At 45.9% G+C, this 17,509-nt stretch overlaps 1 protein-coding gene across 1 annotated transcript in view; it reads right to left on the reverse strand.

The window, feature by feature from the left end:
* FYN (FYN proto-oncogene, Src family tyrosine kinase) overlaps window positions 1–17,509 on the reverse strand; it is a 186,299-nt gene that overhangs the window by 79,068 nt on the left and 89,722 nt on the right. Inside the window, exon 2 of the mRNA XM_045294613.1 lies at window positions 16,109–16,178. The gene's annotated coding sequence lies outside the window, so the exon portion shown is untranslated. The remainder of the gene's footprint in view (window positions 1–16,108; window positions 16,179–17,509) is intronic.

Below are 17,509 nucleotides of genomic sequence, written 5' to 3' on the forward strand. Positions count from 1 at the left end.
CTCTACACACACACACACACCTCTCTACACACACATGCCTCTCTCTACACACATACACATTCACTCACACTCTCCATGCATACACACACATACCCCTCTACACACAACACACACACACACACTCCCTCACTCTCTTTCCATGCATACACACACACACCCCTCTACACACACATGCCTCTCTCTACACACATACACATTCACTCACACTCTCCATGCATACACACACGTACCCCTCTACACACAACACACACACACACACTCCCTCACTCTCTTTCCATGCATACACACACACACCCCTCTACACACACACACTCCCTCACTTTTTCCATGCATACACACACATACCCCTACACACACACACACACACACACACACACACACACACGCCAGATTTTCATACCCATGGCAAAGACCTGCACCTTGAGAGAACCTTATCTTCACCTGTCTCTTTGGCTTGTGCTAACTACTTTAGAACACAGCCAATCCTTTGTTTTGGTTAATTTTTGAGCACCTACGATGGTGTTGTGGTAATGCATTGGGCTGAGATCCTCAAGGTCAGCAGTTTGAAACCATCGGCTACAGTAGAAAGACAGGGCTTTCTATTTCTGTCAGCAGGTACAGTCTCGAAAACTCATCGGGGCAATTAGACTATGCCTTGTAAGGCCGATGGGAGTCGGCATCAACTTGACGGCATGAGTTTGGTTTGGTTTTGCGATGAGAAAGACACAGAGTTGCACATAGGTGATTTCTCCAGCCTAGCAGGCAGGAAGAAGGGCTTTTAAAATGAGTCTTACAGTAGGCTGGATCTAGACTCTATCAGGTGAGAGGAAGGTATCCGAGGGCTAGAGTGAAAGTACCCAAAGTGATCGGAGGATACAGGCATTTGGCTTTGCTGTGGCATTGAACTGTGGGAGTCTGAGATGGTGGCGAGGCGGGTTGGACAGCAAATCATGAAAGGCCTTGACTTCCAGGTTGAGGCATGTACACCTTTCTCAGTGGTAGCCGGGATGAATGACATGATTGCTCTATGTGCCCAGAAGGCAAGAGTAAAGAGATCTAACATAAAGCAAGCACTCTCATGCCAGCCATCAAGTGAGCAGATGTCTTAGCCCTTTCAATTCTCCAAACAGCCACCGTCTTGGACATTTGAAAGTTGAAGTTCATAGAGGTTAAGTGACTTGCCCAAAGTCCCGCAGCTGAATAAAGCTCAGATTCAAACCCAACACTAAAGCCCATATCCTGTTCATTCTGCCATTTAAAACCCCGAGGCTAGCTACCGCAAGATCATCCGTGCTGCTTCCATGTGGGTGTTTATTTAAAGCAACAGCACCTGGAGTGCAGGTTGATTTTAGGGTTGGGGAGCAGTGAGAGTGATCCAAGTTCAAGAAACGTCTAAACACACAATGCAACATGGGAGCCGCTCTCTGCTACCCTTCCTTCCGTATTACGGCAGAGCTGCGGGGCCGGGTGAGTGCTGTTCCGGTCTGTGTCACCGCATCAAACGTGCACATAAGCTGAAAAATCCGCTGGAAGACCGACCGTCCTGCAGGAGTCGCCACCCAGCAGCAACTGTATTTTTTCAAAGTTATATAACCAGCTGTTCTCAAATATTACCTGCCCCCACCCCAACTCTGGAAAGAGCACCCCTATCCAGGGAAAACAATGCTGTTTTCCATGTCTGCAGGCGTACCAGGCGAAATAAATGCCATGACCTTTTGGCCTCTTTGCTTTCCCCAAACCGCAGATATTGTAATCTTAAGACTGGGTAAGAGTGAAAACCAGGTTAGAGATACTTAAGTTCCTGAAACACAAAAGTCAAATCCTACCAAGGCATAAAGCAGAAGGAACCACACGTGTTCTTAAATATGCTCTCCTTGCAGGGCAACGACTACCGCTCCCATTTTGGAAGCAAATACAGAAGCACCTTGAGTGCTATCTTAAAAACTATTTGCAGTGACATACGAGGAGGGTTTCAAAAAGTTCCTGGAAAAATTCCATGATCTTTTCCTTCTAATTTTCCATAATTGTTTTGAAGGTCCTCATATACTCTTGAGATGTAAACGTGTTTAAACATTCTGTCAGGGCAGAGGCAAAAGTACTAAAAACAATTCAGCACACCTACTGTGCTATTCTCCTACAGTGTGTCAGGCACAGGGACTGCTTCTGGGCTAGGCAGACCAGGATGAAGAACTGAATCCTGATCGAGGGTGGGTGAGGTGCCACCATAGCATCTTCTCTTGAAAAAAAGAATCACATTCTGAGGGCTATTCCTTTGGAAACCAGGCCGAACATATTTCCAGCTCCTTGCCCACTCATGCCTCAAGACCCAGAATCTGGGGTTACTCCTCTGTGTCGTCCACCTGGACGCTGGCAGGTGGACGTGGGTGCACCAGTGGTGTGTGTTTGCGTTCTTCTCTCTCTTTGCTCCTTAGATACACTCATATTTCAATGTTCACGCTGTATTGTAATTATTGGAGATTCATTTACTGCAAACAAGAATCCCCTTAAGGAGATCAGCAGTTCGAACCCCCCACCCCCCTTCCCCCCAGGTGCTCTGAGGGAGAAAGGCAAGCTGTTTACTGAAGCCGTCTGCTCCCATGTAGACTTACCACCTTGGAGATGCCACACAGGGTTGGCTGTGGTTGGGGACAGCGCCATGGCAGTGGGTTTGGTTTGGGTGACGGGCAGGTCACTGCACCTCACCTCTCGGCTCTGGGCAAAAACTAGCCTAGCACTGTTCCTTCTTTGTTTCAGTGTGAACTTGATTCACGGTGCCAGAGCATATTTCAGAGTCAAAAAATCGTCTCCCTGCAGATAGGTGTCAAAATTTGGAACATGCATACGTAAAAAGGGACTTCTAAAAGTTCATGGGAAAATTCTATTACCTTTTAATTAAATTTTTTCCCTTGAATTTCTGGAAGCCTCCTCATAGATCAGGATAGTAGATTGTTTCAGGTATATTTCATATGTAGTAAAATTCTTCCTAAGTTTTGACAAATGCTTGAAGAAGAGCAGGTAGTTCTTATTCACTTGGCTGGGCCTTGGGGTTCTGACTGAGTCAAGGGCAGACTGAGGCGCAGGGTTGAAACACTCTCCTCAGGTGATTCGACTAAACCCAGGGTCGCTGATGCTCTGCCACTGTGGTGTTTGCTCCTTTTTCCTTCCCGTCACCAACCCTGCCAATCACTCCTTAGTCAACTGACAGCACGGATGATGAAACCAAAACACTGCCACTCAGCAGCACCACACTTGGAATCAAAACCTACAGACTCAGCCCCTTGGCTGGAGCCAACTATAATTTCTGGTTATTAAGCAGAAATATAGCTACTAAGCGACAGTTTGCAATGACTATGAGACACCTTCTCAAGGAAATAAAAGATGCCTTTGAGTAAGAGCAAATGAAAGGGTTGTGACTTCAAGGGGGGCAGGCTTCGGTGGGGGAGGGGCTCGGGTATTACTGAAGCAAAAGAAGCCCTGGTGGCATAGTGAGTTACGAGTTGGGTGGCTAATTGACGGGTTCTTGGTTCAAATCCCCCAGCAGCTCTTTAGAGAAGGATGAAGCTTTCTGCTCCCATCAGAGTCACAGCTCCAGAAACGCCCTCAGGGTTTGTCGGCACCACGCCGACAGGACGCAGCAGGAGGAGAGAAGAAATCAAGGGCCCACAACACCTGGTTCTCATTCCATAGCAACCCCAGGCCGGGAGCTGCTTTCGATGGAAGATCTCTGGGGTATGTGAGTGAGGGAGACTGATATGTCAAGTCACCATCTTCAGACTGCGGAGAAACGGGCTGGGCTGGGTTTGTGGTGTCACCCTTCAATTACTGGAGAAGGCTACAGAATAGCCAAAGGAGAACTAACTGGTCTACTCTCCCCGTGACAGCAAATATTGGAAGATGGAGAGATCTGGCCTCTGGCGGACAGCATGGGACAATCTCTTTCCTCGGCAAAGTTTCGTTGCCAACACATCCGAGTTTGGGTTTAGGCAAACTCCCTGACAACAAACCCCAGGAGCCTGTCAGTGTTCTGGGACTGGGGCTTCACAGTGTAATACTTCAAGTGATTGGGTCAATGGCCAGGGACTTGACATTTAGTGGAAATGGAATCTAACCTTAACTGATGCTTCACTGTGACGAATGCTCAAAGTAGGATGATACTATTGGGAAAGTCTTTGGCTAGTTGAAGTCCCTGGGAGGTGCAAATGGTTCATGTTCTCCGCTGCTGACCGAAAGGCTGGAGGCCCAAGTTCAACCAGGTGTGCATCAGGAGACAGGCCCGGGGATCTGGGACTGAAAACCCAGCCACGTATGTTAATGGCAACACCAATTCCCTAGAAAAATGGGGAGAATAGGTGCAAAACCTGGAAAAAATAACCAATGGCAATGAATCGCAGACACAGGAATAGTTGAACCGGTGTGTGGTCTTTTGAATCTATTTCAGCAGCAGTGAAAATGAAACATTTTTGAAAACATCCTATGGAGCGCACAAATCCTCTGACACACACGGGGTGGCCACACGTCCGAGTGGCCTCGAGGGCGAATGGTCTTTGCTTAATTAGTGAGTCGAAAGCAACACCTCCCAAACTAACCGTGACTCATGAAAAGGAGAGTATATATTTCAGGCAAAAATATATCTTAAAACTGACATCCTGAAGACACTACTAGTTAGTTTTCAGAGCTGGGTGACTAGGACGGGTCTCTCAGAAAGTAAGAATTAAAGCCGTTGGCCTGGTTTTGCGAAACGCCACTGGAAATTGTGTGTGGAAGTGTGCTGTACACTGTCATTGAGGTAGTGCATGCTGGGCTCACCAGCTGCCAGGACTGGTGGGAAACTGCTGAGCTAACGGCTGTGGCCAAACCAAGAGTCTCCTGTAATCAGCGTGAGCTGGGGAAAAGTGGCAGAGCGAGGGCAGAAATATGTGGCCGCACAGGGGCGTGGGAGGGTGGCTAAGAAAGCTGATTAAGTTTCTCGCCAGTGATTTACATAAAGGAACTTCGCTGGGTGTAACCTTGGACTTGCTCTGCTCAGGGGCTGCACAGTCTGGTGCAATAGCGACCAGCCAGCCACACTGAAACATTTGACATGGGACTAGCCAGCCCTGAGAAGTGGTCTAAGTAAGTATAAAATGCACATTAGATTTTGAAGTACAATAGAATGGCAAATGATTTAAACATTTTTCAACACTGATTATATGCTGAAACTATATTTTGGATATACATCAGGCTGAATAAGACATACCGTAATAAAAAAATACACCCACTACCGTTAAGTCATTTCCAACTCATAACAACCTTTTTATGGGGGCTCCAAGGCTGTAAATCTTTAAGGGACCAGATAGCCTCATCTTTCTCCCCTGGAGCAGCTGGGAGGTTTGAACAGCCAACCTTGTAGTTAGCAGCCTAATGCTCACCCAATAGTCCCACCAACTCCAACTCATAGTGACCTTATAAGACAGAGCAGAACTGCCCCTATGGGTTTTCCAGCCTGCAAATCTTTATGGGAACAGTAAACCTCATCATTCTCACATGGAGTGGCTGATGGGTTTGAACTGCCAAAATAGAGGTCAGCAGTCCAACACTCACCTCATGGCACCACTGGAGCTCCCTTTAAAATAAGACATAGATTACTAAAATACATTTCACCCACATATTTTAATTTTTTTCTCCTTATTTTTTAATGTGGCTACTAGCCACTGCCATCCAGTAAATCCCAACTCACAGAACCCTCCATTAGGTTTCAGAGGCTATAACCCTTCACAGGAGAAGAGAGGCTCATCTTTCTCATGTGGAGAGGCTGCTGGGTTTGAACAGCCAGCTTTGTGTTTAGCAGTCCAAGGCTTACTGACAATGCCTCCAGGGCGACTAGAAAATGTTAAGTCGCACATGTGACATGTATTCTATTTCTGGTGGGCGGCACAGATTCAGAATTGTTTCTTGTCTAAATGTGACTGGTGGTGGAAACGGTGGTGGTGGTGGTGGAGGGGGGTTGCAGTGGGAAGAGCCACTGCAGACAATGAGGTCCATGGCCCATGGAACAGCATTCCGGTGCTACTTATTCAGCAAGAAACTACTGTTCCTGGAGCCTGAGGGGTCCAAGCTCCGGATCATCTGACCTGAGCAACACTCACCCTCTCGGTGCCTCCCGCCATTGATCTGTAAAACGAGAGGGCAGGACCCAATTCTTACACAAGGAACTAAGTTTACCTGCACCATTACCCCTCTTCCCAAGCCACAGCCCAAAGAGAATACATTTCCCAAAACAGCCAGGCGATGGGGCGGGGGTCCTACCGGTGGCTTTCCAGGGGAAGCGTGTTTGCTTTCTTCCAAACCTACAGCTGGAAGAGCCTGGATGGGGACGCGCACTTACCGACGCAGCAGAGATGCGGCTATGACGCACCCGTTAGTAACACGTCTGAGACACCCCCCACTCAAAAACCAAAACACCACCCCAATCCAAGCCATACTACAGCTCAGGCATATTAACTTCTGCTCAATAGAGGGGCTAAAATAAATAAAAAGACGACTGCCACTTCTAAACAAAGCCTGGGCGGGCTGGGGCCGCCTTCGCCGGCAGCCCTGCTTGCTGCCACGTTTTAGAATAGATACGCTCATCTTTTCAGCATCAGACGCGGAGGGAGTCGCTTCCCTTGGGATCACAACAGAAGGTCCTGGACTGAGTGCGAGGAAAAAGAAATGTAGGACAAAATGCAAACTTGTAACGACAGCAAAAGACCAGGCGTCTTGGTCTGATAGGAACTGATGGAATTCCAGTCTGGAACTGACACCATCCCCCGGGCGACTTTTCAGTCCAACAATAGACAGGCCTGTAACGTGAATGGTAACGCCACCGGGTGGAACCGAACCATCGCAGACCCAATGGGCAGCATCTAACCTGAATCAAAGTACAGACAGCCAGAGGGGGCCGGAGAGAAGATGAACGTTACCGGGGAAGCCAGGGTGAAAATGGGAGCGGCGCCGCTCCACGCAGGAGGCGGAGGCCCGTGCTATGGCACAAAATGTGTATGAACGGAATGGAAAACGCACGTGCTCTGTGAACCGGCACCCAAACCACAATGCACAGTTCAAAACCCAATTACTAGTTTGTGAAGTTAATAATTCCCCGCTCCCCCACCGGCCCAAAGCTGAGATAGCTAGTAAACAGATCCAGATTTCTGGCAGGGCTGAGCCCATGTGGATCTGAGGCTCAGGCGCAACTCTGACCCTTTTAGGTCTGGGTGACTTAAGGATTCCAACAGTCCCTCCTGGCTGCCTTTCCTTGTGAACTGAGCTACCCTGTCAGGTGGGCCTTTCCTTGAAGTGAGTACAGGGGACGGGACTGGCGAGAAGGAAAGAGAATCCGTAAACTAAGCCCAGGCATCTCTCTGAGTCTCAGTTCCACCATAGGGGCTGGGCACTCATGGGCGGATCAACTCACTTCGCTGGTCCGAGCTGCTGTGTGGGAAGAAAGTGAAGGAAGTAAGGCGCCCTGTGGTGCCTGGCTCGCAGTAAATGCTCTGCTAGCTATTCCTCCTTTTTATCCCAAAGGCAAGAGAGGAAAATCTACCATCACACAATTTATGGTCCCAGCAAAATCCAACTGATTATCTGGGCAGTGACTTAAAAGAACCCCCAAACAAACAGTGTAAACCACTGAAGGCCTAGATCACAGCCTACTGGGATTCAGAAAGAGAAGCAAGGTCAAAGCTCATCAGATGATATCCCAATGTTGTAACCAATCCAGGCAAGGATTATCCTTGGACGCTCAAACCACTGGCTGAAGGGACTCAATAATCAGACGCAGATGGCTTACTAACATTACCAAGAAGAAATTGCACAACGGTGAGGTCTGAGTGACAACCTTCCCTAAGAGATCCAACTGCTGATAATGGGACCATGCAACATCACCTGTGTTCTGATGAGAGGGAGCATCAAGCACACCACCTCACACATCCAGTCTCTAGAGCTAACTGCCAAGTCTGAGAAACAGAGGAGCAACTGAATACTGACGAAGCACAGAAACCCAGCAAGCAGTGCATTCCACAACAGAACCAGCTAGGACACTTTGAAAAATCTTCAACATGTAGATGAGATTTATATATAAGAATATGTATAGACATGTTTACCTGGAGCCTTGGTAGCGTAGGTTATGCGTTGGGCTGCTAACCGCACAGTCGGTTCAAAAGCACCAGCTTCTCCATGGGAGAAAGATGAGAATTTCTACACCTATAAAGAGTTACAATCTCAGAAACCCACTAGAGCAATTCTACCCTATCCTTATAGGGTCACTGGGAGTCAGAATTGATGAGATGGCAGTGAGTTTGGGTTTTTGATATATATAATATTCTAAATCAGAGATTCCCAACCTGTGGGTCGTGACCCCTGTTGGGGTCGAACGACCCTTTCACAGGGGTCACCTGATTCATAGCAGTAGCAAAATTACAGTTATGAAGTAGCAACAAAAATAATTTTATGGTTCAGGGGCCGGGGGTGTCACCACAACATGAGGAACTGTATTAAAGGGTCGCAGCATTAGGAAGGTTGAGAACCACTGTTCTAAATAGTTAAAAAAAAAAGTTAGCAACCAAATGCATCAAGTAAACTTGCTTAGATCTGGGATTGAAAAGTGTAGAGAAGGAACTTGAAAACAATCGTTAAGGACAACTGGGAAAATCTGAAAAATGACCGGCTATGAGAGCATATCATGGTATGGCTGTTAAACTCATCAGGGGTGATGATAATATTGTGGTCATTTAGAACAGAGCGCTTTCTCAGGAGATAGATGGTGAAGTATTTGGAGGTAAGCTATCAAGATGCCTGGAACTCACTTCCACATGGTTCAGCAGGAAAAGTATGTCCTGCACACACACATTGTTGGAACAGTGGAATACAGCAAAATGTGGCAAGCAGAACAACTGGTGAGTCTAGAGAGTATTCATTCATTCATTCATTTATAAACCATTCTCCCACCCAACAGGCTTGACATTTCTCAAAATGAAAGGGGTGGGGGGGCAAAAAGCTGGGAAAGGTGGGTTAAAGAAAAAGGAAAGGAATCTCTCTCTTTTATAATCTCCTTAATATTTATATTTAGGTTGGCTTTACTGTGTGTCTTTTCATTCAATACATTTTTATTTTTACCACTTGAATCAATTTCATGAATGGTCTCTGCTGGCTGACATTTGGTAAGGCTAAACATTAAACAAAGCTCCAACAGCAGGTTATACAGGTTCACCAGGTGGGAATAAAGCCTAAGCTATCACATCAAAACACCTGAAGTGGACATGTGGTTCCCTGTCTGGAAGGCACTTCACTTCAGTAAGGCTGGGTCACAGGCAGTGATCCGACCAGGTGCTGGGCGCTTCCGGAGCAGCCCTGCCTCCTCCCTGCAAGGGGCTCAGATAGAGGGGCAGGCACAGGGCCCCTGAGGGTCTTCCCAGAGCTGTTCCCACCTCGCAGCAGCCATGCGGTGCCTGAGTTCCAGTGTGCAGTATCGCAACCACACAACCTGTAAAAGAACTATTTTCAATGTCATTTGTATGCAGTGAGAGCTCCCAGTGAAGTGAGCGTTAGTTCCGGGATGCCTTTAATATGAAGGAAGAGGTGAAACACGCGGAGTCCTGGGCTGTGCAAACCATTCATGCGCTTGGCTGCTAACCAAATGACTGCAAGTGCGAATCCACCCTGAGGGGCCTACAAGAAGGGCTGGTGGAGGGCCAACCAGTGAGGGCCCTGGAGCGCACAGCTCTAGTCTGACCCACATGGGCACAGGAAGGAGCTGACTATGACTCCATGGAACTGGGCTTTGGGAAAAGATTTGGGTTCCAATAGCATGAGGGTGAGTCTTGGCTCTACTGCGCATGAGGCCAAGGCACCTGGGGGTGGGGTGGGGGGGTGGGCACCAGGAGCACTGAGCCCTTTCCCTCACTGCATGTTACGGAGCCTCCCAGCCTTTGAGAGGAGGATAACACGCACTCTTCACACATCTCCAAATGCCTCCTGGTGGGAGGTGGGCCAGGAGTAGCTATCTCACTGCTTTAGACCTATCACCTAGAGTGGATTGTCTTCTCCCAGGACCCCCCGGGGCCTTAGTGGGTACAAGTTGGGCTCTGGTTTTCAAGGTTAGCACTTTTGAAACCACAGCTGCAAAATGACAGCTGGTGGGCAAAAGGCAGGATGGTCTATAATTCCCGTAAGTAATGAGTTTGTTTGGGAAACTCACCGGGGAAGTTTTACCCTGTCCTATAGGATTGCTATGAGTCAGCATTGACTCCATGGTAATATTTGTTTGTTTATTTAATACCTGCACCACCCGAGGAGTGGTTTTTTAAGGACCAATGCTAATTCATAACTTTAAATTAGCTGTAAACAATATCTCTATATGTATTTGAACAGGGCGCCTGCCATTAAGAGGCAGGGCTGTAGGCTGGTTCCAACCCCTCCTTACCAGTCCAGGGCTCCATTCTACAGCTCTGTCTCTCCAGCTGGGATGCACGGTGGCCAGCAGTGTAGGCAGGGGTGCTTGGGTGATACAAATGCTTACTGTGCTTAGTGGTAACCCAAAGGTGGGTGTGTCAAGTCCATCCAAAGGCTCCATGGAAGAAAGGCCTGGCTATCGACTAAAAAAAAAGTCCTTGAAAACCCGATGGAACATGGTTCTACTGATACACACAGGTCACCCTGAGTTGGAAATGATGAGATCAATGTTTGTTTGTTTTTTAAACTAGAGTAACAAAGCTAAACTTCCGAGAGAAATCTGAAAGTATGGGATGAAGTTCTATACTGTCCTCTAAACATGAAAACTTTAAAAATTCAAATTGAGAATAACGAGTCAAAGTGCTGTGAACACAGTGAATATTCTTATTATTGATTAAAAAAAACCTGATATGTGTTTTAAAATTTCTCCCATTATTTGGCAATCCAGGATACTTTCAATATTCTTTGTCAACGCCATAGTTCACTGCATCAATTTCTCTTCAGTCTTCCGTATTCAATAACCAAGTGTCGCATGCATGTGAAGCAAATGAAAATACTATGGCTAGGGCCAGGTGTGTCTTAGTCCTCAAAGTAATATCCGTGCCTATGTATGCTTATACATGCTTATGCATGCAAACTGCAAATCCCAAAGGGTATCTTTTTCCAGGTCATTAAAGATTTTTCAAAAAGGAGACTATTTTTTCCTCAATACATGAGAAACATAAAACATTTTTGTTTTAATCAATTTCACAAAAGTCATTTCTGCACATACAAGTACAGGATGCATTATAAATTGATAGCTAAATGTTTTTTACATTTTATATATTTTGGAAACGTAAATGGGACTTTATCCTCTGAAGGAGCACAGTGGGTCAAGTGTTGGGCTGTTACAAAATGTCAGTGGTCTGAGCCCACCGGGCCTGCTCTGTAGGAGAAGGATGAGGCTCTCTGTTCCCACCAAGAGGTACAGCCTTGGACACATGCAGGGGCAGGTTTACTCTGCGGTGTAGGGTCACTATGAGGAAGGGATGGACTGGATGGCAGGGAGCTTTGTTGCGTTTTCGGTCTGATGGTAGTCAGGCACCATCTGGAGCTTCTGGTCCCCTGACAAGGGAGGCAGCAAAATAGTTCATAGAGACACTTAGACCTGCAGTCTACTTCCTTTTCTATTCCTACGTCTTTCCCCCAGCTGCTGCCAGTAGAGAGAAATAAACTGTTGTACCTTGGATGGCCACTCTGCCAATGCTGTATTTTTACAGTCTCACTCAGCTCTGCTTATATTCAGTGTTGGTACACTCCTCCAAAATCGATTCATCTTTAAGGCAGCAGACTGATAATATAAAGTCCCTAAATTTCTGGGCTTGGCCATCTGAAATGAGATCTTTTATCATCTGGCCTCTGGTTTTCCAGCGTGCATTTTCTTAGCATTGTTTCCAGAGGAAAGATTATCAGAAAAAGAAAGATGAATGGTAGTAGAATCAAAAGAACATTATACCGGAGCTTTTGGCAAGGAATATGTATGTCCACAAACACACACCATGCCCTTTCTGGGAAGGTATTTACTTGGCCTACAAGCTGGGTTAGTGCATCTCAAAATACCCCTCTCTCTGTTGGTCTCTCTCTCTCTCTCTCTCACACACACACACACACACACACACACACACCCCTCTCTCTCTTTCACACACACATACACACACACAACACACACACCCACGCACACCCCAAAAACCACGGTAACTCTCCCAAAGTAAACCCTATAATTAAATAAAGACTTTTCAAGTGGGCTGTCCTATATCACAACTTGACATGCTGCTTTAATTACCCCGCTTCAGCAAATGTACCCATATTGGGCTTCAAAATCTCTCAACAACTCACATCTAAACCAGACTGTGGTGTTACTAGCAAACTGATGCAAATAAACAGCCCTGTGCTCTGAAATACTCCGTCTGTCTCAATCATCGGTAGCGAGATTGCTTTCCTCCCGATGCACATTTTCAGCACACAGAACCACTATTCCTGACTCCGAAGGAAGGACCAGCCGAGACTGAAATACTGTTTCATCTCAGAGGTCATCTGATGGCAAGCATATCTAAAGAAGCTGAGGTTGAAATTTAAAATAGGAGACCATCTCTTTTGTGCGACTACTGAGATCATGTTGTGTGAGCCTCGCTTTTATCTTTCCCTAGCATAAACCTTCAGACACCCGTCTGTCTGTCTGCCTGAATTCATTCAGGTCATTTTTGCTTGGCCTCAGAGATCACAGAAGAAATGGTCTCTTAAGGGCCTCTTAAACCCTAGGATCCTCTCAACACATCTATGTTGTTTTTGTTTTTTTTTTAATAGTTTAAATGCATCTATAAAAGAGCTACAAAACTCCATGGGGGGTGGAGAGAGAGAAAATTTAATGGAACAAAAAGTTAATGGAATTTTCCCCTCTACTTTTAAGAACCCCCTGCTATAATTAAATATTAAACGTTACAATTTTAAATCTACAAAATGAGTATCGTATATACTCGAGTATTAGCTGACTCAAATATCAGCCGAGGCACCTACTTTTACCACAAAAGCTGCATTAAAAATGTGCTGGAAAAACTCGGCTTACACACGAGTATATATGGTACTTTCAACATTAGCTTAACTTTGGTTGTTTACTTGCCACCTTTCTGTAAGGGTTTCTTAGCGTCAACACTACAGACATTTTGAACTGGATCTTTCTTTGCTTGGGGTGGGGTGGGAATGTGGGCCTCTGCAATCCAGGATATTTAGCACCTTCCTGGGCCTCTACCCAGGAGTCCTGGTGGCGTAGGGATTACAAATCCTGGGGCTGCTAATCTCTAAGCTCAAGTCAGCAGTTCAAAAGCACCAGCTGCTCTGAGGAGGAAAGACAGAGCCTTCTAGTCTCCGAAATCTTGGAAACCCGCAGAGAGAGCTCTATGCTCTCATAGGGGCACTTTGGGTTGGAGCTGCCATTGACTCAATGCCAGTGAGTTTGGTTTGGTTTGGTTTGGACCTCTACCCACTGGATGCCAGTAATACATCCACTCCAATTATAACTACTGGGGGACAAAATGGTCCCAGGCCCGAGACTCACTGTTCTCCACATCTTCTCTGGCATGACCCCCACAAAAAAAGAGCAACCAACCAGGCCTAAATTTTTAAGGAACACACAGGTTTTAAGGAATTCAAACTCGATGTGTCTCGTAATGAATAAAGATCTGTAACACGTAAGGATTTATACTTAGCATTTCTGCTGTCTAAAGTAAGGCTTAGATTCACTTCAATGAAGACCTTTAAGAAGAGGACTTTGCTGCCACCGGGTGGGATCGTGGACAACGACTACCCTCCCTACCTTGGGGAGCTCCGTTCTTAGAAGAGGCTCTTAAGAAAGCCATCATGCTCCATTATCACCAAGCACTTAGCACTGATTGCAAAGGAAGGGGACTAGGCTTCTGCGTCTGTGACCATCCTCAACGGACCCACTGTACCTCTTTCCCTCCATCCTTCCCCAAGGACAGTTCCTTGGTGGGGAGGGATGTGAAAATAACATCAAAGGGCAGAGAGTCAAAGAATGAACAAAGGCTGATTAGCCCAGAGAAGAGAAAACAATGGCGGAAGGAAAGCTGTGTGAACTATTGGGCGGGTTGGTGGGTGGAAAAGTGAGTGGACTGTTCGCTGTCAATGAGAAGGTGACTGAAAGCAATGGGTCATTCAATAAACACGGGTCCTGCATGGTCCAGGCACCGAGGCGACAGGGAGGAGACCACGTCCCTGTTCGGCAGAGCACACACTCTCTCTGACTGCCTTGGAGTCAATTCCAGCCCAGGTGACCCTATGGGACACTGAACTGGCCCTGTGGGTGTCCCAGACTGTAAGCCCTGTCTTTCTTCCGCAGAGTGGCTGGTGGTTTCAAACTGCTGACCTTGTGATTAGCAGCCCAACTGGTTACCACTCCAGAGTACACAGTGCAGCTCAGTAGAAGGACTTGATGGCTTTTGTTTCCTTTTCTTCCCCTCCCTCCATTCTCCCTCTCTTGTTCCTTTATTCTTTTTCAACATGTTGGACTAACTGTCCAGTTGATTATCTAATGATTTTTTTGGTTCACGTTAAAGGTTAAGATTTAAATAACACAACAAGAAATGTACTTTCTCATACAGAGTTCTGAGTATGGACAAAAGGTATTTCACAAAATTACTAGGAGAGTCAGGGCAGAGAATCTGAATTCCTTTCTTTCACAGCTTCTGCAGAAGATTTTGCTAGTAGATTGGGCCAACTCCGAGGGCCATACAATATTCATCATTCTGATCCTACGAAGCCACAGTTAGTCCCTTACAGACACTGTAACTATCAGCCCGTCTTTACTGATAGATTTGGGTCCCCTATCTACAGTTAGAGGCCACAACAAAACCCAACAATGTGTCCTCATTTGGTAGCAGAAGGGGCGGGAAGGGAAGTTCAATTAGCCAAGCTTGTGCAAGAATGGCTCTCCAGGCGGGAGAATGAGGCAAAGAAAGGTCTTAATGGTTTCCACAGCTACGCCTGCAGTGAATGCTGGAGGACGGAGCTGCTTTTCAGCTGTGATGTCCCCTGTGACAGCACCAAGAGACACACACCAACATGGTGGCTGGCCCTCAAGGACAAATGCCCAGGCTCCCCTCCGGGCTGCTCTGTTAATAAGAATACCGCATTATCCAGCACTTACTAGGTCCCAGCATTACCTAGTTCCTCTCATTCCACTCTGAAGTAGGTAGAACATTCTGAGACTTATTTTACGTATGAGGAAATTGAAGTTCAGAGAGGTTCAAGAACAGCTAGTAACTGTAGAACTTGAATCTTTAACCCAGATTTCCTGACCTCACAGGCGGTCTTCTCTACCACTGTTAGCAAAACCCTGCGACACCCATCTATCTGTGGGCTGGCCCTGGGCATGCGGGAGCCGGCACTCCCTGAACAGCTCTGTTCCCCAAGCAGCTAAATGCTGACTTCTCTCTCCTTTCAACATACAAACCCTACAGATTTTTCTTTTTTTTTTTTTTCATTGCATATGAATGTGTGATGTGTGTGTATATATATATATATATATATATATATATATATTTAACATTTTATTAGGGGCTCATACAACTGTTATCCCAATCCATACACACATCAATTGTGTAAAGCGCATTTGTACATCGTTTCTCAAAACATTTTCTCTCCATTTAAACCCCCGACATTAGGTCCTCATTTTTCCCCTCCCTCCCCGCTCCCCCCTCCCGCATGAGCCCTTGATAGTTTATAAATGGGTATTTTGTACCCTACGGATTTCTATTTGTGATACTTTTATTCTACCGTTATGACTCTTAAGAAATGGATGGCTTATGAAGAACGTTAAGTCAGGCTGCCAAGAGTATTCTTGTCCTTCATCCAGATGCATTTTCCTTAAATCTTAGAAAAGCTCATATTCTTTAATAACCAACAATAACCAGGGGGGGAAATGCCACCAGGTTAGAAAACACCAATGCAAGATCACATTTAATTACAAAATTCTCTTTTGCCTCCATCTGGTGCAGAATCCAAAGGTACAAAGTGCAGAGTGGTAGCCCCCTTTGTGAGCAGCCTTTTACAATGAAAACATGTTAGAAATAAATGCAGCAACACTTACCAGAATTTCCCCCAACTGTCACAAACTTTATATACACCACATGTCTTCTAAAACAGCTACAGGACTGGTCCTGGAAAAAACAATACCACAGCAAAAGAAAAATGTATCATTAAACAGAAGTAATTTAACGGGCGTGGCGCTTCTCTTTTGGAAAGGGAAAGCTCTCCCCTCTGTTGTAAAGCACCCCATCAGTACACCGCACTTCTATTACCACAACTCTTCTTTGTTCTTCACAGGAAGATGGAATCAACTTTATCAATCGCCTCGGTGTTCACTTGCCAATAAAAGTCAAAATCCAAACAATGGCATACACTAGAACTGTGCTTACAAATAACTTATCTGAATTTTTAGTCCTTACAAATCAGTGGCTACAAGAGAATGATGTAGAAATATCTATAATTGCACTCATAACATTCACTTTCCAAACCAATTCCTCTTTTCGACTTCTTTTAATAACCGCTCCCTGTCCCCTCTGGGGACAGAGAGCAATTTCCCTAGCCTTTCTTTTCTAAGTTTCATTTCATTATCTGCACAATAGGGATTACAGTACCAAACCCATGCCTTTTTTGTTTTTAAACGTCCTACTGTGATTTGAGTGAAAATTTACGAGGCAATTGGTTTTCCATGCAACAATATAGACGGGGTTTGTCTCACAGCATTGGTGGCAGACGCCACAATGGGACAGCAGACCCTTCCTTCTTTTCTAGCCATTTCTGCCTCCTGAACCTTTATCTCTGGGCAAAGGTTGTCCTTTTGATGCCATGTTCTGAGAAGTACCTCCCACCCTGGTGCTAATGGTCACCCGGTGGGTCTGTCTACTTTTGGGCTGAAAGTTGAGTCCGGGGGCCAAGTTTAGTTCCAGGTCTAGGGAGTTCCACCAGTCTCTAGCAGACCAATAAGCCTGGCCTTTTTAATGACTTAAAGTTTCATTCTACATTTCTCTCCCATGCTACCCAGGACCTTCTGTTGTGATCCCTTTCTGAGCTGGGCACCATCAGTTCTTCTGGTCTCAGGGATGGGAAAGCTAAGGTTTTCAGGGTCCATTAGACCATTGCACTGGTTGTTTGATTTTCTTCACTGTTCTCCGTTCTGAATGGGGAGAGACCAATAGTTGCACCTAAATGGCTGTTCATAAACTTTTAAGTCACCTGTTACCACTCACCAAAGTAGAATGTAGAACATTGTCTCTGTGAGTGTATTATGTCAACTGACCTGACTGATGTCATCTGAGATCATGGTCCTAAACCCAGTGATCCATTTCTTCAGGGCTGTGGCTGAAGCATCTTACATACCTCTGCCCCCGCTTGCTGTATTATATACCTCAATGTATTTACCGCTCATAGAAATACATATGTAGAAAATATTATCTGCCATACTCTTTTTTTGTTTTGTTTTGTCTTA

The sequence above is a fragment of the Echinops telfairi genome, unplaced genomic scaffold (assembly GCF_000313985.2).
Source record: "Echinops telfairi isolate 266 unplaced genomic scaffold, ASM31398v2 ScPeMD7_3533;HRSCAF=4204_0, whole genome shotgun sequence".
NCBI lineage: Eukaryota > Metazoa > Chordata > Mammalia > Afrosoricida > Tenrecidae > Echinops > Echinops telfairi.